Source organism: Carassius carassius, chromosome 10 (assembly GCF_963082965.1).
Source record: "Carassius carassius chromosome 10, fCarCar2.1, whole genome shotgun sequence".
Classification (NCBI taxonomy): Eukaryota; Metazoa; Chordata; class Actinopteri; order Cypriniformes; family Cyprinidae; genus Carassius; species Carassius carassius.
In genome coordinates, this window is record NC_081764.1 from 12482242 (window position 1) to 12507273 (window position 25032).

At 40.2% G+C, this 25032-nt stretch overlaps 1 protein-coding gene across 1 annotated transcript in view; it reads left to right on the top strand.

The window, feature by feature from the left end:
• The first annotated feature begins 23420 nt into the window (after positions 1-23420).
• Positions 23421-25032, top strand: part of LOC132151795 (regulator of G-protein signaling 8-like) — a 31274-nt gene continuing 29662 nt past the window's right edge. The window contains exon 1 of the mRNA XM_059560164.1: positions 23421-23597. The gene's annotated coding sequence lies outside the window, so the exon portion shown is untranslated. The remainder of the gene's footprint in view (positions 23598-25032) is intronic.

The following is a 25032-nucleotide window of genomic DNA, read 5'->3' on the forward strand; positions in this document are numbered from 1 at the left end:
CCTGAGGTCAAATCTATTGTTGCACAAATAATGCTTTCCACATCAATGAAGTATTACCAAGCTATTATTACACGCAGAGTTAGCTCTTGAGGTTGGTTTCGTCCATTGACAGAATTAACATAATCATATTTTTCAGATCCATAGTTCACATAATGGCAATTATGCTAAGCAAGGAAGACACAACATTCTGTCGGTTACTTGTGACTGCCTAAAACTAATAATTAATTGTAAAACACTTTCTAGTCCTCCCCTGCAGCGATGTCCCAATTCAGCGAACATGTGTGATGTGTTATGGTGTACCCTCCAGACTCTAAGACGAGATTTTATTCTTTAAAAATTTAACTATGTAAATAAACTAGGAAAATTGTTACTTTGCAAGATTGAATAAAATAAAAATAAAAAAGTGTGTGTGTGTGTGTGTGTGAGTGAGTGTCAGTGTTGGGGAGTAACTAGTTACATGTAACTTAATTACGTAATTTAATTACAAAATAAAAATAACTGTAATCAGTTACAGTTACTAAGAAAAAATGAGTAATTAAATTACAGTTACTTCTGAAAATTTTAAAGATTACAGTGGGGATTACATTTGAATATTTACACACATCCACATACAGATGTAATTGATTTCTTTCCCAAATTGAACTGACTATTCTGAGACGTACGGCCCTATAATTTCCGCGATGCAGAAACATAGTCTGGTTAGTAGAATCCAGTCATAAAAACGGGATTGCTATTGCCTAACACGGACGGAATATGCCACATTTTGGACAAATATATCAAAAGTACACTTGAATCAAAGCATATGCAAAGTTTTAATATTTGCTATAAATTCAGAGACAAAGGTTACTGTTGTTAAACCATGCCACAAATTTACATATTTATTTATTTAAAAATAAATACAAATGGTAATCCATTTGCAATAATAATAATTAAAAAAAACATGGTTACTGTACTTTTACGTAATAAAAGCAGTTAATTTTTGTGAGGGAAAAACATGACTCATGTTCAGTATTAGGATTTTATATTGTAGTGATGCACTCAATTTGACATGTAGGCAATTTAGAAAGTATAGTTTTGTTAAATCTTGAGTGTTAAAGTCATGAGGTAGATGGATAACAGCAAAATAAAGAGACTGAAAAGAAAAAAGAAATGAAGTGAAGGTGAAGTTCAGGAGAGAACTTTTAATTATTTTGCATGTCCCCAAACTAAAGATTTAAACCTTTTTTTATATCAGGTCCATACAAAAAATAGTGTTGTCCATGAATTTGTTTGTATGAGTTTGAGATTTCCCGGTCTGAAATTTTATCCCAGTCCGCCCCATGTGGAAATTAATGAAGCAGACATGCAGACATGTGTTCAAATTTGATCATCTTAATTCAAGTGATGAAGGATTGTAAAAGTCTGACAGTATTGAGCACTGCTGTAAGGTTAAACCTGAATGGTGTAAATGTTTGAAGATGATTAACAGTTGCAAATAAACATTTATTGGAGATTTTGAAAAGTAATCAAAAAGTAATCAAAAGTAATTAGTTACATTACTTTAATAAAGTAATTGAAAAAGTTACACTACTATTACATTTTAAATAGGGTAACTTGTAATCTGTAACCTATTACATTTCCAAAGTAACCTTCCCAACACTGGTGAGTGTGTGTACATATATACAGCTTAATATTTAAATTACTAAAATTAACTTATGAACATTAAATATAAAAAAAAATGACAAAAACCATCTTGTGTATACTTAATGGAAACTGAAAATGTTATGTTCCACTCCAGTACCCTCTTAATAAGCAGGCAATCACCTACCAGTGTTGTGGCACTATTACAAGCCCCCTCTGCCCCCCGGCTTTGGTTGGTCGGAAAGATAAGACAGCGAGGGGAGGCTCTCATCTCTACTGAACTTACATAAGGAGGATGAAGTCCAGCACTAATTATCGCTGCTTTACCCTCATCCGGCAGAGCAATTCATCAATATACAGCCAATCTGTTGTGCGCTGTATACAGCCACGGCACTAGGAATGGCTGGCTTTTCTAACCACCAAACAGAGGGGAAGCAGAAGGAGGTGAAAAACTGTGTAGTCATCACAAAATGGGATTGTACGATTTCAAGAGCAGCAAATAGAGAGGCACATCAGTAATTGTCAGATACTTACAAAAGCTGCACAACCACAAGCAGTGATGTAAAAAGCATTTGCGCTGGACTTGTTGGAATGTGAATGGTTACAAGAAACCAATGGACAAGTAGAGCAGACCTGAGAGAGGAAGTAAAGTCATTTGTATTATTTAGTCAGCTGATCTAGAATCCTACACTGACATAAAGTATAACAGAGGGGCGAATTAGTCAATGCACCTGCAAGGTCAAAAAAGCATGAGTTTCAAATTTAAACCTGATTAATAAATGAATTCCAATTCAAATGCCCTGAGCTTAGTTTGACCTTATACAATTCAGAGAAAAGTCTATTTTAATTATGATAATAAATGTTGCATTCCAAAGCCAGATGGATGTCTCAGAGGATTCTCATGATCTCTTTGATTGTTTTTCCCCTGTTTCTACTTTCAATTATTGTTTAGTGTAATAATTTAATGTAATGCAGCTGTATGGCCTGGAGCCCCAAATTAATTTTGCTTTCCAGTCTAGGTTATCACTATTTTTTGCAGTTACTGAAGTCCACCAGGGGACAGTGACTGTGGAAACAGGAGACCATTTTACAAGAACTTATTTTGTAAAAATCCAGTTTCTGTGCATGAAATGCAATTAAAATGTTGTGGTGTTCAAATCAGATCTGCCCTTGTAGTTAGAGCCCTATGATTTCTGTTACATTGAAAATGCAGATGAAATTGGGGTATGCTGTACAATGTCAAAAATCACATAAATCAAAAGTGAAGTTGTAACTTTAAACCATCACTAAAATAAAGTCATTTTCATTTCTCCACAAGCTGTGAGAACCTAGAAGATTACGAAATGATTGAACATCATGACTGTAGTGACCTTGATTGATTAGGCCTAGCTGTTGATTAATGATCCATAATGAGGCTTAATGTGCGATTTTTAATAGATTTTTTTTTAATTGGCAGAAACATCACCATGCAAAATCTATTTTATGATTCATTTGGTGATTAATAAACTTCTAATATCTGGGGACTGTGGTCAATCATGATGATTGTCCATTTGCTTTGGGTAAATAGGACTTCGATGCTGCCTAAGACTGACAGCTTGAAAGAATCACGGGAACTACAAAAATTCAAGTTATTTCTGTTCAAGCTGGTTTGTGAGAATCTCTCAGCATTAAGACTCTGAAGTATGAAGCATCTTAAAATAAATTGATAATTTAGAAAATTGAAATGTGAAAATAAACACTGATTTAAGTAATAATGGATGATAAAAAAAAAAAATTATAATAATATAGCACTGAGCCTTAATAAAATCTCAATAAAAGAACCCAACCCAAAAAAATGAGATTACCAAGCACTTTGTTGTCTCCAATGAACTATATTTTTTAATTTTATTATTAGCAATAATTTTCGAGCAGGCAAAGCAAAATGAAAAGGCCATGGTATCTTGAATATTGAATAACTTGTCAATAGCAACATTCCTCTCAAGGTTTAAGCTCCTGCCCCTATCCTGTTCTGTTATCGATGACAAATGAAGTCAAGGTTCCAGAGGGAGTCATAACCTTCACGTCCTCCGAATAGTGCACTCGCAGTTACAAATACCGTAAATAAACCAAAGCTTCAGAAATCCAGGTGTTTGTCGATAAGTGCCACTCATGGCAAATGTTAAATGACCCAGTGGAACATCAAACAAAATGTCAATGAAGCTTTCTGGGAATCCCTGGCTGGTGTTGCTTATATTTGTTATTTGCACAAGTCCATTGCTTTGCTTTAGGTCGAGAACTCTCTAGGCTCCCCTTTATCCTTAAAGATTTTTTCAGTATAATAAGATCTGTGTCACTCTGGCACAGGACCACCGACGGAGTAACTTAAGACTAAACTGTTTTTACTCTTCTAATTTAAGCACATATCAGCAGAGCATTTCTGCCACTGAAGTGAAATTAGTCAGCAGATGGCACTAGCAGTCTTTGAAGATGCATTGGATTCTAAATAAACGTTTGCTAATGAGTCATTAGTTAAGCTGTTTTCTAGCATATTGGTAGTTAGTTGATCGACAGATTTTAGCTCTCAAATGAAGGCAACGCTAATGTGCCAACAGTGCCCCCTTGTGAACGAGGTCTGCAATTGTTAAAAACTGTACCAAGGAAACAGAATGTGCTTTAAGGAAAATTCTATCAGTATACAGCCAAATGATTTGCTAAAATGTAGATTAGCAAGATGATAATGCACCATTAAAAATATTATATGGAGAAATATATAGAAACATTAGCTAATTTAATTGTTATTGAAGAAAATTTAAAATCAGCCACTTATCACAGCTGCTTTTATATTTATACAAAATCATTTTCATATAATTAAAAAAAGGTTCATTAATATAAAATACTAAATCAAACATTCATGTTAACTTGTGTTTTGGCAACTTAGTAGTCTCTTTGGGTTCTTGAAAGGCACTATATAAATAAAGCTATTAAATATAATTATTATTACTAAATAAAATAAATTTGCAAATAAAATTATTATTACTGTTAGTTAAATAACAGTGATATCCTCAAAACATTTTAGATAGAAAAAAAAAATCTCAAAATTGTTGATATTCCTATAAAAAGAAAATATAAGTGTATAATTCAAGAGATGAGATGTCATGAGATGCCTTTAGGAAACAGCTGCTATATTTACTTCATAAAAAAGGTTCTTATACTTACTTATAGCTATTCATTTGTTTTTCAAGTCTTCTAACCAGCTGACAAATGCTTTTGTTCATGTGTTGCTTGTATGCTCATGTGAGAGACTCAAAGTTACAGGCAGGCTGTCTTTACTATCTAACTATCTACTATCTAACACCTGCGCAAAGCCACCTGTCTACTCTAACAGGGCTGTGCTAACAGGCTTTTGCGGTGACATACCATCAATTCAAGAAGGGCAAAGCAGACTTTCGACAACCACAGAAGCTGACAAAAGCAAGCCGGGAAAGGACAATGTCCTCACGTGAATAACAAAAGCTAGCACTCAGTGGGAATTCTTATTTTAGCTTTAACAGGATCGAGAAGTGCTGTTCACCATTCTGACACTGTTTGTACCTGGCTGGCACATGTCTGATTCTGATGAAGGTGTCACAGGTCATGTGTAGCGTGGGGTGTAGGGTGACATAGTTCCACTGTCAGGCACATCCCACCGCTGAGAGCAGCAGATGAGATGTACTGTATGTTGTCACAATGCCACTACACTATTGATTACTGTGTCTAAAAAGGGCAAAGGTGAAGATGAAGTCATGCAATGATTTAAAGTGTTTGAAAATTTAATTTGGAGGTTTGCCTGCAGTCTCTAAATGTTGTGGGTTGTTTGATATTGTGGTAGTTCTGCAAGACAAATGATTTGTTTAGCAGTATTGGAAATCCTCTTGTTCCGATACAGTGATTCTAATATCAAGTAAGACCAACATTTTTTTAATCTAACCTAACTTAAAGGGATAGTTTACACAAAAATGAAAATGACCTCATGATTTACTCACTCTCAAGCCATAGGTGTATATGACATTCTTATTTCAGACAAATACAATCGGAGTTATATTAAATAATGTCCAGGCTAATCCATGCTTTATAATGGGAGTGGATGGTAGCCCAAAATAAGTCCAAAAAAAAAATGCATCCATCCATTATAAAAGAAGTCCACACGGCTCTCGGGGGTTAATAAAGGTCTTCTAAAGGGAAGCGATGCATTTGTGTAAGAAAAAATCCATATTGACACCTTTACAAACCTTAATCTCTTGCGTCCGCTAACTGTCGTTCACACATTTACAAGAGAGTAGTGTCCAGCGGATGATGTACGTAGATGTTTATATATATATATATAAGTGAAAACCTCATATACTTTAGATAAGTATGATTTAATGCTTAAGGAAATTCCTTTGACCATTTTCATTTTTAAAAAGATTATTTTTTTTATTATATATATAAAAAATAATGAACTATATATAACTCCATAACAATATCTAATACAGTTTATAAAACTAACCTGCAGTTGTGATGGAGATTGTCCCCTTTTTTAAAACAGCCAATAGCCTTTTAGTTTATAGCAAAACCCTGAACCTGCAAGAGAAAAAAATGCTAATATAAAACACCAAAAATAAGGCTTTAGTCAACTTTTACAGACTCAGGATCTATCAAACATGAACTCAAAGCCACAAAACTCAAATTTTGAATTCACAGTGTCAATAGTTCTTACTTCAGTACAACTCACTTAATTCACATATTCCCATCCCATCTCAGTTGGATCTTACAGTGTGACTGCGATCCAACTCGATGCCTATTAGCATTGCCCCGGGCAAAACTAATGGTCTGGTCATATGGACAAGAGTGGGTAATGTGCTAGGGATATCCATGCCCCATCAGTCATATTTGAAGGAGGGAACAAATATGTGGCTGAGTCTCAATAAAGTTAGCTTTGACTCTCATACACAACTGATTTCTTCTCTCTGGAAGAAAATGGGAAATCTGGGACGCCTGCTTGCCCCACACAGCTGCACCTGAAATCACGATAACCCTGACACTTCCAAGCACAACACCACCTAACTTTCCTTTCCAGCAGCAGACACCCTTACTTTATTGTCTTGAACAAAATAAACACCCCTCCAGGGATTTTTACTTGAAATTGTTCCTGCCTTTATCAGTGGGGTAAGTTTCAGCAAACAAATCATGTCACAGATATCTTATGTTGGGTAAGGACAACTTTGCAAATAATTTTGTTCATTGTACCCAAATAATTTTTATTTTTTTATTGGAAATTTCCATAAATAGCACTTTGGGATTTTAAAAAAAAATCCTGCATTCTTCCTTTTTTTCCTTGCTTTTAATTGTTCTAGAAAAAAATTCACTCTCGCAGTATTTCATAGTGATGAAATGATGGGAATTTTTTTTTATTTGCTTGTTTGTGTGTTTTTTTTGGGGGGGACAATATCTGGGAATATGTCCATATATGGTTATTTTCTCAACTTATCAAAACTAAAAAAAAAAAAGTTTGACTATGCAAATGACTCAGTATGCAAATGACTCAACTTGAAGTGGCATCTACCAATGGGAGTGAAACAGAGCTCATGAGATTCATATCCTGTTAGATACTGTAGCTGGGTGTAGCCAATGCTGTTAAAGTCATGATGTATTGTGACATGTATCTGAATATGTCTCTGCCCACATATTAAAATGTAATAATCAAGATTATGCATGAAAACTGTATCAGATGTTGTTGCCATTCAGAGTTTGATCCATACATCCTTTTCACAATACATAATGCACTTCTGCAGTTTATTGTCCCTTACAAACACTTTCCTCTGCACAATCATAGATTTACTGGCAAGAAAGAACTCATGTACTGTTCTACAACTGTAAGTAAGTTTCTATATATACTATAACTTTTCAAAAGGCAGCCAGTTACATAGCCTACTAATAACTTTAGAGTGGCTGAGAACTGTATGAACATCATTAAAGACCAACAGGGCAGTAATTTAATCACTGTGTGGTCAAAATCCCTTTAAGGCAAGTCCGTTCACTCTGCAGCCATATTCATAACACCCACAGGCAGCTATTTCTAGAAATGCATTATGCAAGTACAAGTCTTATGCAGGCTACTTGAATGTGGTAAGACTGAAAACGAAATAACTTTGTTGAAATGACATTTAAATAAAATATTACAAATACGAAATAAAATATCACAACAGTTGTGTCATAAATAGCTTTTTATACACACACACAGACTAGAGTAAACAATATAGTGCTTGCACTTTTAAAGGGAAGGTTCACCCAAAAATGAAAAGTATGAAAAGAGTTTCTTAATCGGAAATTGGACGTGAACGACATCTCAGGTCATATTTACTACTGGGAAATTCTGAAATAATTTTGATACCAGAGTTTCCGAGTTGGGTGGGTCATAAACTTTTAACATGGTGGAGGGGACAACCACTGCTGCTGTCAATGCTGTTCTCACAACAACTACATCTCTTTGTTTTGTCACTAAAGTAGTGTATTTATAGGCTAGATATGAACAATCATTTGAAGCATGTATGTTTTATTAGCAGTGAAATTCCAGAATTGTCAGCAAACTGCATGTACTGTATAGCTCAGTGAATATGATTGTCAACCAACAGGATGCTGCATTTTATTCTTTCGCACTTGAATGTGACAAGCTCGTAATCATGACTTCATAAGTAGGAAATAGGACATTTTCCGATAGCACGTGAAGGCAGCATAAAACACTACGGTAGGAAAATATCTTATTACAGACTGGGTTAGACGGCATGATAAATTGTGTTTAAGGAGTTTCGAAGAATTTCAATTTGAATGAATTAATCCTTTAACTTGACTACACTAATTTCATTTTAAAAAGTTTACTTGCTGAGTTGCTGTTTGCCACACATTAGCATTTAAATCCTGCACCACACCCCACAAGGCTTGTCATAATTAATAACCACAAATGTGTCTGTGCTGACTCATTTATTTTATTATCATATTCTCATGAAGATATTAAACCCACTGAAAGACCATTAGCAGCTTAGTCCTCTGACCTACTTCCTACTTCACCTCTGGTGCTGAATGAGATCACCTCTATTATAGCTCATTATTTTAATCTAGGGCATAAGGATTTATTAAGTGCATACCTCATACAGTGTGTGGTCAGTACCACTTACAGCATGCACTTAGTATTGATCCAGTGGGGTAGGATGAGACAATGAAGGATCAGCCTTGCTCTGGACCCATAACTACAGTACTCATTAGCTGCATGGAGTATGGAGGAAATACTAGCCTATATGTTGACTTTCTTTGCAAATGAAAGCCATTTTCACTTCAGGCATCGTGGTTCACAAATTGACATTTCACACTGGATGGAGATACAAAAATTATATTGGATTTAGTGATTGATCACCAGTTGGGCTTCCTGAAACGCTAGGTCAACCATTAAATAGATAAATAGTTTTCAAGAGAGACCCCTAGCGGTTAAGGGTAGAAGCGCTCACTTCATAATTATAATTGTGTAATTCAGAATAATAATTCTAGTTATGTAGCTACGTAATGTGTTCCTGTGGCTCAGTGTTAGAGCATTGTGTTAGCAGCACAAAAGGTTGTGGGTTCAATTCGCAGGGAACACACATACTGGTTAAAAAAAAAACTTTTATAGCCTGAATGCACTGTAAATTGCTTTGGATAAAAGCATCTGATAAATGTTAAATGTAAACGTGACGGGTTTAAATAGTCCACACCACAAAAAAAAAAAAAAAAATGGACAGGGCCATGTATGATCAAATCTTGGGTGAGAACCTCCTTCCCTCAGCGAGGGCATTGAAAATGGGTCGTGGATGGGTATTCCAGCATGACAATGACCCAAAACACACGGCAAGGCAACAAAGCAGTGGCTTGAGATGAAGCACATTAAGGTCCCAGAGTGGCCTAGCCAGTTCGAGTTGCCAAACATCAGCCTCTAAACCTCAATGACTTGAAGAGGATCTGCAAAAAGGAAGGGGGACAAAATCCCTCCTGAGATGTGTGCAGACCTGGTGGCCAACCTGGTTACAAGAAATGTCTGACCTCTGTGATTGCCAACAAGGTTTTTGCCACCAAGTACTAAGTCATGTTTTGCGAAGTGGTCAGATACTTATTTTACTCATTAAAATGCAAATCTATGTATAACTCTGTTGAAATGCAGTTTTCTGGTATTTTTGCAGTTTTGTTGGGATTTTGCCTCTCACTGTTGAAATAAACCACTAAAACTAAAATTATAAACTGCTAATTCATTTGTCATTAGGCAAAATCAGCATGGGATCAAATAAATGTATATATATATATATATATATATATATATATATATATATATATATATATATATATATATATATATATATATATATATATATATATACAGAGAGAGAGAGAGAGAGAGAAGTCTGTGGATCTTTTTACATGCAAAGGTTATTTTAGGGCTCTGTATCTTTACAATACAATATAATATAATATAAATGGAAAACATAGCCTAACATTAGAACGGGGGCAGGAAAAAGTTTTAAGATCCCACTAAAAATCGTTGTGCCACAAAAATAAAATATGCATGACATATACCTAAACGATAACAACTGTATATGATAAATGATTCGTTTTCACCTTAGTTCAAGGATGGTGATTAAAACCAATTTCTGCACATGGTGTTTCATTTCAAATAAAGTAGAAAAAAAATACACTCTCTTATAGAAAGATATTTCACAGTTTCTTAAAGGAACACCCAAAAATTAAGATTGGTTTAAAGTTAAAACACCTTTAAATATTTGTTTCTTGCAAGGCACACAGCTTTTAACTTCACAAGACATTAATGATGGACTGGAGACTGGACTAAATTAGTAGTGGATGCTTTTATCATCTGTATGAACTCTCTTTATGACGGCACCCACTCACTGCAGAGGATCCCTTGATGATCAAGTGATGCAATTTTGTTCCAATGAAGACACAAATCATCCTGATGGCAGGAGGGTGAGTAAAGTCTCAGATCATGAATCAAAAAATGCTTCAAGAACTGTGTGTTCAAGAAAACAAAGATTGCAGCATGAAGATTACGTACTGTACATCCAGGGTTAAAACCATCAAGTGAGCTGATGCAATTGAGAGTAACGAGAATGCTAACAGATATATAACTAATGTCTCCAGGTATGTGTGATAAACTTCATTGACTACAACCTCACTGTCACTGGGAGGTGGTGAAGTAATGTCCCTCTATGTACACAAGAGGGCAGAGCAACTTCACTAATAAATGTGTTGTTTTTGTGCAATACCCATAGAAGCTTTTCTGTAAACCTTTTCAATAATTTATCAAAAAGCCCCAAAACCAATAAAAAGACAAAGAATTAAAGTCATCAAATAACGCATCTTTTGTTTGAGGTTTATGTAACAAGCCATTAATCAATGCCAACCCATGCTTACAGTAGTTCAAATGTCTGCATTAAAGGCCACATTTGTGTAACAAAAATAGTCATAGCTTCCAGTCTTATAAGTGTGATAATTTACTTCAAGCTGTAACCACAAGACTGCTAATGTTGTTTTTCACTTTGCTGTTTAGGGCAAAAAAAAAAAAAAAAAAACAGAAAAAAGAACAAAAAGATACTGGAACCTGAGCTGACCTCTTTTCCATAAATAGATAAATAAACTGTTGTAACCATGACATTTACAAAAAGATGACAATCTTGTGCTGGAAAATAATGCTAATTCATTATTACACTAGTGCTTTTGTAGTCATCCTGTTTCTTAATAAAGCCTAATAGTTTCAAAGACAACACTGCCACAATTTCATTCAATGGAAAATTCTCTGTAGATGATTGCATGGTAAATTTGAAATGGTAAGTAGAGGGAGATTTATGAAAAGTCATGTCTTTCATATAATGCTTTATTAATGTCTATGCTAGTTAAGTTGTCTGTGGGTGTGCAAGTAGCTCAGTTCATTACAGCAAAAGGTCCTTAGAGACATTTGGATCAGGTGAAAAGCTCTGGGTCGTCATTCACTCCCTGCTCTCAATCTGCCCATTAGCTTCAGCACACTCCCTAATTATCAGCTTCTTTTAGATCTGATGTTAGCATGAAATATATCAGTTTGGAAGTTTAATAATTTAACATTGGTATTCCACTATTTATCTATTTAACCGTCTGTCTGCCTGTCTGTCTGTCTCTGTCTCGGTCTCTGTCTGTCCGTCTGTCCATCTATCTATCGGAACAACATTAAACAAGTAGCTTAGAAGCCTGTTATCAGATGAGTCAAATAAGTATGGAGTTGGCACACTACCTCATTTTATGCTTCATCATGCTGTCATCTATATTTCCAGTTTCCACCATGACAAAGACTTCCTCTTATGTCATCTACATGCAAATATAAAATATAATAATAATATATTGTGTTTACTTACTGCTGAACGGTTATAGTCTTTTTGTTTGTACTAATTTCAATAACCATTACATAAGGACTATTTGCAGTAGTAGATACACTTCCACGTCTACGATTAGGACTAAAATCAATGTATAGTCTGACAGATAAGGTCATACAAAGCGATCAACTACAGAGGCATCTGAAAGGCCTTCTTTCATCTTCTCTCTACCTACTGTGTGTGGGTGTACAACTGTCCCATTTCTCCTGCCATCACTTTACAATGAACATTTAACACTGTGCTTGTAGGATTCCTGCCAATGTGTAATCAGTGACTGCATGGAAAGTGACAAAAGAGGGGAATCTAATGGCTGGAAGAGTGGGCTAATTACAGGGGGAGTACATTATTGTCGCAGGGGGAAACCCAGAGTGAAAAGAGAAAGTAGTATGCATTTAAAGGGTACATAACATACACAGTTTCACCTAATCTCATGTTAATCTTGAGTACCTATTGAGTAGTATTGCATCCTTCATATATCCAAAAGGTCTTTAGTTCTCTTACGAGAGCTCTCTCGTACTGCGTCTTAGCTAAGACGCTACGGGAAAAGTCTCTTTTCACGAAATACTGAAGCAAAAAATTATCCTTAATTTTGTATTTTTGTAAAGCGCATTTGCAGCAGTACACAGCCATAGGCGAGACGGCTCGTTCGCTCATTGGCTTGTTCTGCGGCAACTGCACAGCCTATCGAGTGCAGGCTGATGCAACATCAGACCAATAAGGGCGCTTCGCGCCCTTCTTGCCACTTCCCGCCGAAACGGGTGTGGCCCAACCTATAAAAGGAGCTCGAAAAGGCTTACTCACCTGATTTTTCATCTCTTCAGCGAAGCTCACGCATCGCTGGATCACGGAGGAAGCAAGCGCCGTCTCAGAAGCATATCAGCGGGACGAGCCATTCTGAAGCTGCTGGCCTCGCCGCCTTCCACTGCCGTTCCTGCTGCGCTGTCCGGCGCTTATATCCTTTATATCGTTGTATCCTTATATGTCCTGTGTGTGTTCGCCCTGCGACGCACACTCACAAAAAGAGCTGCGTCTTTTTAAAGATGCCCTCGTGCGGCTCGTGCAGAGCCCCGCTCAGCGAAGGAGACCGTCACGTCATCTGCGTCTCCTGTCTGGGTGAGGACCATGCAGCGCTCGCGCTCGCTGACGGTGGCTGCCCTCATTGCGAGCTAATGCCTATGGTGACTCTGAGGACTCGCCTGGCATCCTTCTCGAAGCCTGCATCATCCTCTGCGGCGCAGCACCGTAAGAAGCGCCGCTCGCAGCGCCTAGATCCACGGCTGGATGGTAGCTATCTCCCGGATAAGCGTTCTTCTTCAAGCTTAAAGCACGCCCCCTTTCTTCCTGAGCTTCACGAAGAAGTGGCGAAAGCTTGGAACGCTCCATTTTCGGCGAGAATCCGTTCATCTGTTTCGCCAGCATTCTCCGCACTGGACGGTGCTAAAAACAGAGGCTACCTGTCACTTCCGCCGGTGGAACAGGCTATAGCAGCGCACCTTTGCCCGCCCTCTGCTGGACGGCGGACTAAGGCGGCGTTGCCATCCAAAGCCTGCCGCATGACATCATCGCTGCTCGCACGGATCTTCTCTGCTGCTGGGCAGGCTGCGTCTGCGCTACACACCATGGCCACGCTGCAGATTTTCCAGGGCGATCTCCTCCGCAAGCTGGATGAGATGGGACCTGAAGCGATCTGTCTCGCGGATCTGAGGAGTGCTTCGGATCTCTCCCTCCGCGCTACTAAGTCCGCTGCACAGGCCATGGGACGGGTTATGGCTTCCGCTACGGTGGCTGAGAGGCATTTGTGGCTGATGCTTTTTGACATCAAGGAATCTGAGCGCGCTGCGTTCCTCGACGCGCCGCTGACTCCTGCTGGCCTCTTCGGATCATCTGTCAACGAGTTTGTGGAGAGATTCGCCGAGGCCCAGAAAGCTTCGCTGGCGTTCAAGCACTTCTTGCCGAAGCGCTCCGGTTCTGCAGCTAGCCGCTCTAGGCCGGCCCCACAGAGCTCTCAGCCACGCCCACCGCCTCCAACTGCGTCATCGCGACAGCATCAGCAACGCAGCTCGGGACCCCGTTCTCGCTCTTCAAGCCGTCGCCCCGCGCCGCGGGAGCCGCGGCAGAGGATTGCGGTGAAGCCAGAAGCCCCGAAAGCATCCTAGCACTGCTGGGAAAGCGCCGGTGTGTGCGAGTTCCGCTGCGGCCGAGCTCTCACCCAAAGCGCCGCTGTTGCAGTTCCAAGAGTTGTGACTGCCTCAGTGTCTTCTGCAATGCGCAAGCCTGCACGAGTGCCCGCTTGCCTGCACACAAAAGCCGTTATCACGGCTACCCAGATGTTTCACGAAAAGAGTGTGTTTTCTGGTGTTCCGGCCACGGCCGATGGTGCTATAAATGTAAGGACGATGCCCACTCCTCAGTGCCCATCTCCACATGTAAGCACAGCCCTGCACACAGGGCTCGCGCACATAAGATCGACACAGATCGGTCGAGCACGCCGCATAGTAAACGTGCCCACTTCCCAGTGCCCACATACACTATGTCACATACGGCGCGCGGCCTCTGTAAAAACGAGGGCCATGCAGGTGCGCTCGAGTTGAAGGTGGTAAATGTGCACATATGCAGCCCACAGTTACTCGCAAACATATCGAGTCCCACGGGACCTGCTCAGCCTTCCCCCAGTCGGTTAAGCACCGAGACGGGGTCGAGGAGGAGCGATCTGCCCGCTGTGATCAGCGCGCTCCCCGCCTCAAATGCGCAGCACACCCGAGCGCCGCCGTTGCCCGGTCAACAGAGCGCGCTTCGCATCCAGCCATTCATGCAGATGCATGGTCTGCGCTTCCAGGGGTTTCGGATTGGGTGCTAGGCATTATAAAGAGAGGCTACTCGCTACAGTTTTTTCGACGCCCTCCACGCTTTTCAGCGCGCATCGAAACTACGGTCAAAACAGAAGTAGCACACATACTTCGGGACGAAATATCAAAACTGTTGCGCAAAGGGGCTGTAGAGCCTGTGTCCCAAGCTCAAAGCGAGGGGGGGCTGTACAGCAGATACTTTCTGGCCCATACTGGATCTAAGACAGCTGAACAAGGCATTGATGAAACGCAGTTTCAAAATGCTTATGACTAGGAAGCTACTCGCGCAGATTCTTAGAGGGGACTGGTTCATGTCAATAGATCTGAAGGATGCGTATTTTCAAATACAGATAGTGTCAAACCACAGGCGATATTAGAGATTCGCCTTCGAGGGCCAAGCATACCAGTTTACAGTCCTGTTGTTCGGCTTGTCCGTGGCTCCTCGTACATTTACGAGGTGCATGGACGCAGCGCTCGCTCCTCTCAGACTCAGAGGCATGCGAGTGCTGAATTATTTGGACGACTGGCTGGTTCTAGCCCGATCACGAGCGGAGCTCGTGGACCACAGGGCCGTTTTGCTCGATCACCTCGAGAAACTTGGCCTCAGTGTCAATTGGGCAAAGAGTTCGCTGACCCCCAGTCAGACGATTCTGTTTCTGGGTATAGTTCTGAACTCATGTTCCATGACGGCGCAGCTGTCACCACAGCGCGTGATGGGCATTCAGCGCGCAGCGAGTTCTTTCCGCTGCGGCGCGACCGTGTCGCTCAAACACTGTCAGAAGATGCTGGGCCTCATGGCCTCAGCATCTCCGGCTCTGCAGCTGGGCCTGCTCCACATGCGCCACCTGAAGTTCTGGCTGAAGGCGCGGGTGCCGCGCAGAGCGTGGGCGTCTGGCCGGCTGCATCTCAAGGTCAATCAGAGCTGTGTCGCAGCTCTGGCACCTTGGACAGCGAACGGCTGGTACAGATCAGGTGTAAGCCTGGGGACTTCCCCGAATGTGAAGATGGTGTCGACGGACGCCTCCACTTCGGGATGGGGAGAACTGATCGAGGGCAGACCGTCCTTTGGCCTGTGGTCAGAAGGGGAAAAGCTCCATCATATCAACTGTCTGGAAATGCTGGCAGTGGAGAACACGCTGATGCGCTTTTTATCCCCAAATCAAGGATCACCACGTCTTAGTCCGTTCGGACAACATGTCTGTGGTGTCCTACATAAATCGCCAGGGCGGTCTCGGGTCCCGAAACCTGTACAGGCTGGCGGAACGCCTCCTGGTTTGGGCTCAGCGCAACGTGCGTTCGCTGAGGGCAGTGCATGTGCCTGGGCTACAGAATCTGGGTCCAGACAGGCTGTCCAGAGGCAATGTTCCTACGGGCGAATGGTCTCTACACCCGCAAACAGTCCGGCTGTTGTGGGAGAGATTTGGCAGAGCGGAGATGGACCTCTTCGCGTCCCACGAAAACGCTCACTGCCCCGCGTTTTTTTCCAAGAACGAAAGCGCGCTGTCACGGGAATGGCCGTGCTGCCCGCTTTATGCTTTCCCTCCCGTCTCCCTCCTTCCGCAGGTGATAGAACGGGTGAGAGAAACGAGATGTTCAATACTGCTTGTAGCACCTCTTTGGAAGAACCAACCATGGTTCCCAGATTTGATGCAGTTGGCAGATGTCGCCCTGTGGCCAGTACCGTTGAGGAGAGACCTCCTCTCGCAGGCCAGGGGCTCAATTTGGCACCCTCAACCGGAGTTGTGGTCCCTCCATGTGTGGGCGCTCAACGGTTACCCGCTGATCTCGCGGTGGGAGTGCTAAATACCATCACTCAGGCTAGAGCTCCGTCGACACGGCGTCTGTATGCCTCGAAGTGGTCGGTGTTCTCCAGCTGGTGCACAGCTCGAGGTTATTCACCCCTTGGTTGTGAGGTGACGGAGGTTCTCTCCTTCCTACAGGAGCTGTTGGATAAGGGCAGAGCCCCATCCACGCTCAAAGTTTATGTGGCGGCCATCGCAGCGTTTTCTGAAGCAGCGCTCGGTCAGTCAATAGGAAGGAATGATTTGGTCATCCGGTTCCTCAGAGGAGCTAGGAGCCTGAATCCTCCCAGACCTCCGTCAGTCCCTATGTGGGACCTCGCGGCGGTTTTGGAGGCCATGAAGGGTCCCCCTTTTGAGCCTATCCAATCGGTTAGCCTTCAGCATCTGTCGGTCAAGACAGTATTCTTGTTGGCTCTCGCTTCGGTGAAGCATGTGGGTGATTTGCATGCACTCTCAGTGAGCCAGTCGTGCTTGGAGTTTGGGCCTAATGACTCAAGGGTCATACTCAAACCAAGGCACGGGTATGTGCCGAAATCCCTCAACACGCCGTTTCGGGCTCAGGTTATTGCCCTGTCTGCCCTGCCGGTGTCAGGAGAGGATAGAGACTCGAGTCTTCTTTGCCCTGTCAGGGTTTTAAGAACTTATGTGTCTCGCTCTGCTGCCTTTCGCCAGACGGAGCAGCTGTTTGTCTCGTTCGGTGGACGTTCCAAGGGAACGGCTGTTTCGAGACAGACTCTATCCAGATGGATAGTTGACGCCGTAGCGTTAGCTTACGGGATATATGTATGGCGGCAGGTTGGGCCTCGCCGTCTACATTTATCAGGTTTTATAACCTGGAGGTTCCCGCCTTGCAAGCAAGGCTGCTGTCGGTATAGTCGAATCAGGGCCCTGAAGGGAATTCTGAGTTCACGAGCGCTATGCGCTGCCGACTGTTATATGGGCAGTATTGCGTAAGACCTGAATTGCCACATTGGTCAGACCTTGCCTCGGCTGTGTGATGTCATATTGCCGCATCTACGGATGCTGCTAGATATGGGACGGAGGGTTTTTCCCCTTTCTGTCCTGGACTCTCTGTGAGTCCCTCAGGTGACTGTGCACTGTAAATCCTGGGCGTTGCTTCAGGTTTATTGGTGTGTGATCCCTGCGCGCACGGCGTTTTACATTGGGTTCCCGTAGCGTCTTAGCTAAGACGCAGTACGAGAGACCTCTCGTAAGAGAACGTACTCGGTTACTAAACGTAACCTCGGTTCTCTCTAGAAGAGCGAACGAGTACTGCATTCTCTGCCGTGCGTACGATTCACTCTGGTTCGCTTCGGCGATGAAATAAATCAGGTGAGTCAGCCTTTTCGAGCTCCTTTTATAGGTTGGGCCACACCCGTTTCGGCGGGAAGTCTTATTGGTCTTATGTTGCATCAGCCTGCGCTCGATAGGCTGTGCAGTTGCCGCAGAACATGCCAATGAGCGAACGAGCCATCTCGCCTATGGCTGTGTACTGCTGCAAATGTGCTTTATAAAAATACAAAATTAAGGATAATTTTTTGCTTCAGTATTTCGTGAAAAGAGACTTTTCCCGTAGCGTCTTAGCTAAGACGCAGTACTCGTTCGCTCTTCTAGAGAGAACCGAGGTTACGTTTAGTAACCGAGTACGTTTTATCATATTTATAAAAGAAAAAACAGCTTTCCGATTCTTTCCAGAAAAAGCAGAGCTCCTGGAGGCGTACCGTGAGCGGAGCTATAATACTGATGTTTTGTGTTGTTTCCATTAACATATATTCACTTATGTGCTGATTTACAACAAAATACAGAAATCTGATGCGCTTGTACTTACATGAATGGGATCTTTTATCACAGGGACGGCTCCATGTTTTAATAGCAAACGATGTGCAAATCCAGCATCAACCTGGGCCTTGTTTATAAAACATTCATTACTTAAATGACCAGAGCACACAAACACACTTGATACACTCCGTTGCTGCCCCGGAAAAACAAACTGCATCCACTGTTCATGTAACGCTGGGTTCTTGGGGAAGCTGAACACGGTAAACTTTCCCTCACATCCAAAAATGCACTTATTTGGAAAGATTCTCGAACAAATCCTATGCAACACTGCCGACGATTTTGAATCGCGTTGATGTGTTGATCTGGCCAACGTGTGCAAACGATGTGTGCTTTTCCGAGAGAAATGATCATATAAGGACTTCCATTCTCGTCTACGTCATTAGATCCACGATCAAAAAAAAAAAAACAGCCGAAACTTGTACCAACCCGGAAGTAAGATATTCGGAACAGAAATTCTCTGTCATTCTTCTAAATTATTATTTTTTTTTTTTAAACTTTGGCCATGTTTAGCATGAGAATCCATCTCTTTAACACTGTGAACATCTCTGAATACACAAAACACCATTGTACCACCATTGATATCTGGAAGAGAACTGCGAAGCAAAGAGAACAGGGGAGCATACTGTATAATAACACAACTGCTGATCTTTTATTATTTTGAGGGTAGCTGGGTTAAGCAGTCCTTTGAGTAGATATACCTTTTATATCACACCTCCAACAACATGAGTGCCATTATTGTACTCGCACTTAAAATTAATAATGTTTTGGATAGTTTTAGATTTAAATAGTTTTGGATGTATCACGCCTGAATTATTATTAGCAGGTTAAGTGTGCTCAGGTCTCAATGCTCAACAAGTCTCCATTAATACTATTCCCGAACATATGGTAATATTAGCATTCTCAGTCATCCTGTTTATACAGTACAGACCAAAAGTTTGGACACACCTTCTCATTCAAAGAGTGTTCTTTATTTTCATGACTATGAAAATTGTAGATTCACACTGAAGGCATCAAAACATTGGATTAATTAACACATATGGAATTATATATGGAATTATATACATGAAAAAGTGAGAAACAACTGAAAATATGTCATATTCTAGGTTCTTCAAAGTAGCCACCTTTTGCTATGATTACTGCTTTGCACACTCTTGGCATTCTCTTGATGAGCTTCAAGAGGTAGTCACCTGAAATGGTCTTCCAACAGTCTTGAAGGAGTTCCCCGAGAGATGCTTAGCACTTGTTGGCCCTTTTGCCTTCTGTCTGCGGTCCAGCTCACCCCTAAACCATCTCGATTGGGTTCAGGTCCGGTGACTGTGGAGGCCAGGTCATCTGGCACAGCACCCCATCACTCTCCTTCTTGGTCAAATAGCCCTTGATGCCTTCAGTGTGACTCTACAATTTTCTTAGTCATGAAAATAAAGAAAACTCTTTGAATGAGAAGGTGTGTCCAAACTTTTGGTCTTTACTGTATGTGGCAAAAAATATATTTCATCATAAAACATGGCTATTTTAAATAGCTGTCAATAAAGAAAGATGCTCAGGTAAGATGTAATTTCAGCAGCTAGATAACCAGACAACACGGAACTTTAATACAGAATTTAAAAATACTGTATATATATATTTGACCACCTTATTTTGGAACACAGATGCAAGCTATTTTCTTTAAAGGTGTAAGACCTTCAGTTCATTAGCCACTATAGAGAGCAAAAATTTCCATAGGGAAAATTATTTATTATTGTTACTGATTATTATTGTTAATTGATGATTAATTGCTTTTGTTGAAGTCATTTGTTCAAATTAACCTTTTTTTTTAATTATCATGTTTCATTGTGGAATTATTGGTGAAAAAAAATACTTTTTTAATTTATGTATTTCATTTATTTATTACCTAACTAGAGCAATTACATACACAGTCTTGTACCATTGTCTTTTTGTCTGATTTTCATACACATTTATTTTTTTTTGCTTCAAATAAAAGTTTGTTGGCTTGGTTCATGGCATTTAACATTTATTAATTGTTTTATCCCTATGTGAAAATGAATAGAAAAAAAGTAATACTTCCAGAAACAACACCATTGAAAAAGTAGGTATGCAGGCACTAATGCAATCTATATGTAAATAATTATAAGAATAACAAAGTGCAGTAAACAGTAAATCTATTTAAATTGCAAACCAGTATCTTTATGATTTTTATCAAAAAATGTAAATAATATTATAACAAATACCAATTCGCAATATAAAGCAGTATAACAGACCGTTTTTGTAAAGAAATATAACTGGAAGAGAACGACCCTGGTGATTTTGGTATCTATAAAATACAATAAGTAGCATCAATCTGCAGCTTCTAGTTACTTTATATTAAAAGGCATCAAATTAGACAGTTACTGTTTACATGTTTGTATTATACTGTATGATGTCATCTTTTCATTTCAAAAGAGCATCAGCCTTCATCACATCAGGCTTTTCCAATGATTTAAAAGCTTAGTAAATCCATCACTGAAGCTGATTAATCTTGGATGTTCCCTTTGACCAGATAACAGCATTTATGTGGCTGAGAGCTACCCTACTTACTAGCTCAGACTAAAATTACTGTCTGTCCAGTGACCCACTATGCAAGGTATTTTATAGATTTATGTCAGTGCTACTTTAAGAGATTTAAATAATACATGTATATATCTTTTGAGGAAAAGTTATATATATATTTATATCCAGTGTAATTTACTTGAGGAATGTTCTGGAATATTTATACAATTCAAAATGAATGTTTTCTATTTGAATATATATTTAAAATAGAATTTATATTTGTGATAACAAAGTTGTCGCCAGTGTCACGTGATCCTTCAGAGATCATTCAAATATGCTGATTTGGTGTTCTGCTTCATATTTTTGTGGAATATGCGATAAACTACCATTCTAAAGGACACATTGAGCAAAGATGAATTATGCAATTACTCCAGTCTTCTGTGTTAAGTGAAATTATCAGAAATAATTCTTATATGTTGATTTGCTGCTCAAGAAACATTTATTATTTTTATCAATGTTGTGCTGCATATTCTTGCTGAATAAAAGTATTAGCATCTCTGTTTTTAAAAGGCAACTGGATTTTATGTACAAGTTTTGTTTTTAACCTGAACTGCAGTGTGTATTAATTATTAATTAGCAAGTTTCACAATGAATGTGGCTAAAGTAAACAGTCCCTCAGAGAGCAGCTGGAAGAAAGGGGCGGGGTCTGCAGAGCTCATAACTCATCATTAGACACTAAAGAACCCACCATGAACACACACCCGGAGCAGTGGGCACCACTGGAGAGCAGTTGGGGTTCGGTGCCTTGCTCAAGGGCACCTCTGTTCATTCACTCCCCCCACCTACAATCCCTGCCAGCACGAGACCTTTGGGTTACGAGTCTGACTCTCTAACCATTAGGCCACGACTTCCACAGAAGTGTGTTTGCTTTTTGTGTAATGATGATAATGTAATGTGATCTAGTGTATGTAAAAGTAGAAATGTAATTCTTTATAATGGTGATGGAAGTGTTGCACTCTAAGTAAGCTTGCACTGACCGGAAAAAAAGGAAGACTAAATAGGTAATGCAGAGCATATTGTGTAATGTCTGAGCTGTGTGTGGGCTTAATCCTGATACTGTGTTCAGCAACAAAAATTGATGATACACTCTTAAATAGATCATAATTGTAAAAGTAAAAGACTGAAAAGTACTAAAACAGTAAAAGCCTGGTAATTGTTAATGGTAAAAACTGTAATAGATCAAAATAATAATTATAATTTAATAGTTGTAATGAGACATTACAAATGGAATTTCATGTTGCATTTTTCTGGTCAGTAGATGTGGGTCATAGCTTACAGACTTATGAACTTGCAGTGTGCACAATTCTGTTAAGAGACCGTAGTGGGTTCCATCCATCATTTTAGCTTTCAGAAGGGTGCTCGCAAGCTCTCCCCATGTGACCTCCTCGATACACACTTCTGCCAAGCCCAGACTGAGTTCCACTGCAGACAGCAGCATTATGTCACGGAAATGTAGACTCAAAGGAAGAACGCAGGAGTTTAGAGCGCCATCTGGGACAGAGCCAATAATATTAGTATTTCTTTCATTGTACAGGTATCGAGCATATCTTCGACACACACAGAATACAAAGAAATCTCACCCCAGCATGCTAATGGCAGTAAGACTGAATGAAGAAGGGAAAGAGAAAAAAGAGAAAACAATCAATTACTAACTGTCCATTGTCCATTGACATGGACATTTCCTCGACAATTAGTCATCAAGTGAGTCTCAGCCCCAGAGATCATGCAGCATGGCTGCTGAGCATTATTCATGTGTGCCTACAGTATATGTGTTCATATGAGCATCTACAGTAAGATGATACGACACTATTTTGAGGACATAATATGCCTCCAGTGGAGAGCTGAGAAGGCTGAGCACTCAAGCAATCAGTCTACAGCCCAAACTCAGATAAAAGCTATCAAATGAGGCCAGCATGTCCCCATTTTAAACCCAGCAAGGATTTGCCACGGTGTGCACGGGATGAAAAGGTGGCTTTGATGTCTATGCAGGCTTGATTTAGTTTCCTCTGAGGAGAGGAACCCATTATCTCGGCCAAAACCTGCGTACTAGACCTGAAATTTCCCTCTGGTCTATGACATACATCCATACAGAATAACAGCTTGACAGTGTGAGACCTCACAACACAAACATGACAATGGAAATACTCAATGGAGCAAAACAAAATGGCATAGTAATGCCCTTTGAATCCACGGAGAGACCAGTGTGTTGACAAAGCCTCTCCCTCTGTCTATTTTTCTCCCCTCTCGTCTCATCTCCCTCTCTCTCTCTCTGTCTCTTTCCTCTCTCTCTCCCGTTCCTCGCTCCCTCACGCTTTCACACCGATGAACACGCTGAGTGATGATTGCTACATGTGGGCAACAGTAGATATCTCTACACAAGAACAGAGCCACGCTAAATCCATTGGATAAAGCAGCTTCTCCAGCCTGAATCAAAGAGCTGTCGTCTACAACGCCAGTGAACTGTAAAGGTAAAGGCTTCACACTCATAACCCTGATCGATTGTTGCATAAGTTGCACACACTGGCTTTGTGTGTCTAGGATATTTGTCATAGTGTACAGCTCTCACCATCTGTCCTCGTGTCATTTCTTCTCATGTGTAGAGAATTGAGAATAACAAAGCAAAACAGATCATCCGTTTGGCTTTCACATTGTTACATTTATTATATTTTGTTGTTTAATTTTGTTGCTGGTGTTGTTTTGGGAATGTTCCTCCTCTGTTTGTATAAATTCTAGATTACTTATAACTAAAAAGTGCAGAAAAAACTAAACAAAACATTTCATGTACTTAATATCAGTTACTTTATAACTGTAAAATACATTTTGTTTTATTTTGTATTTATTTAAATTTTTTTCTGACATGCACAATGAAAACTGTGTGTTTGTTGAAGGGATTGGGAATCTAATCCATCTCTCCAGCAGTAATTATGAGGTAGCTTTGTAGGTTTGTAAATGTCAGCAAGGGGAAGTGACAGAGATGAGGGGAGACTTTGAAACACCCACACATACCACCCACTGCTCTTTTTGAGACACACTGGAGATATGTTTCATTCTGCTGTACAGAAACCTTTTTTAAAGGCACTTTCGCATGGATAGTATGTTTATAACTTTGAGATGGTGAATATTGCACAGCATCTTAACATTTGTGAAAATGAAACTGGAAGCACAATAAATGCATAAAAATATGTAAGAGACTCAGTTTTATGCGTGATGTGCAATTTAGTATTTCCAATGGGAGTTTTCTTATCAGAAACACTTAAGGATAACAATAACAATTACACAGTAATAATATGCATGACTGACACTTTGGCATTATTATTATTATTTTAATTGTTAACTAGGGGGCATTTATACTACACCATTTACAACTAAAAATAAAAAAAATATGTATGCATTTTGGCCATTCATTTACATGACAACAGCTTTTTGGGGGCCTGGAAATGCAAACTTTCGAAAATGGATTTCAAAGTTTTTGAAAATGATACCGTTTTCTCCATATAAACTACAAAAACATGAAAACAACAATGTCATGGTCATGTGTATTAGGTGTGTGCGCAGGCACATACGCTGCGTCCGAAATCGCATACTTCCCTTCTACTTAATAAGCCAAAAAACGTATGTGAGGCAAATATATGTCCGAATTCTTAGTATTCGAAAAACAGTACGCAAAAAGTACCCGGATGACCTACTTCTTCCGGCCGGATTCTGAAGTGCACATTTGATGGACACTTTACTATCCCATGAAGACATGGTAGAGGATTTATAAATGGCAGTAAAACAATGAAACTGATGCTGCTAGGTCATGTGACAGTAACATGGGGGATGTAATACGTCCAGATTTATTTCATACTACCCTCATTCATACTATATAGGACATACTATTTTAACGGTTGTGAAGTTATGCAT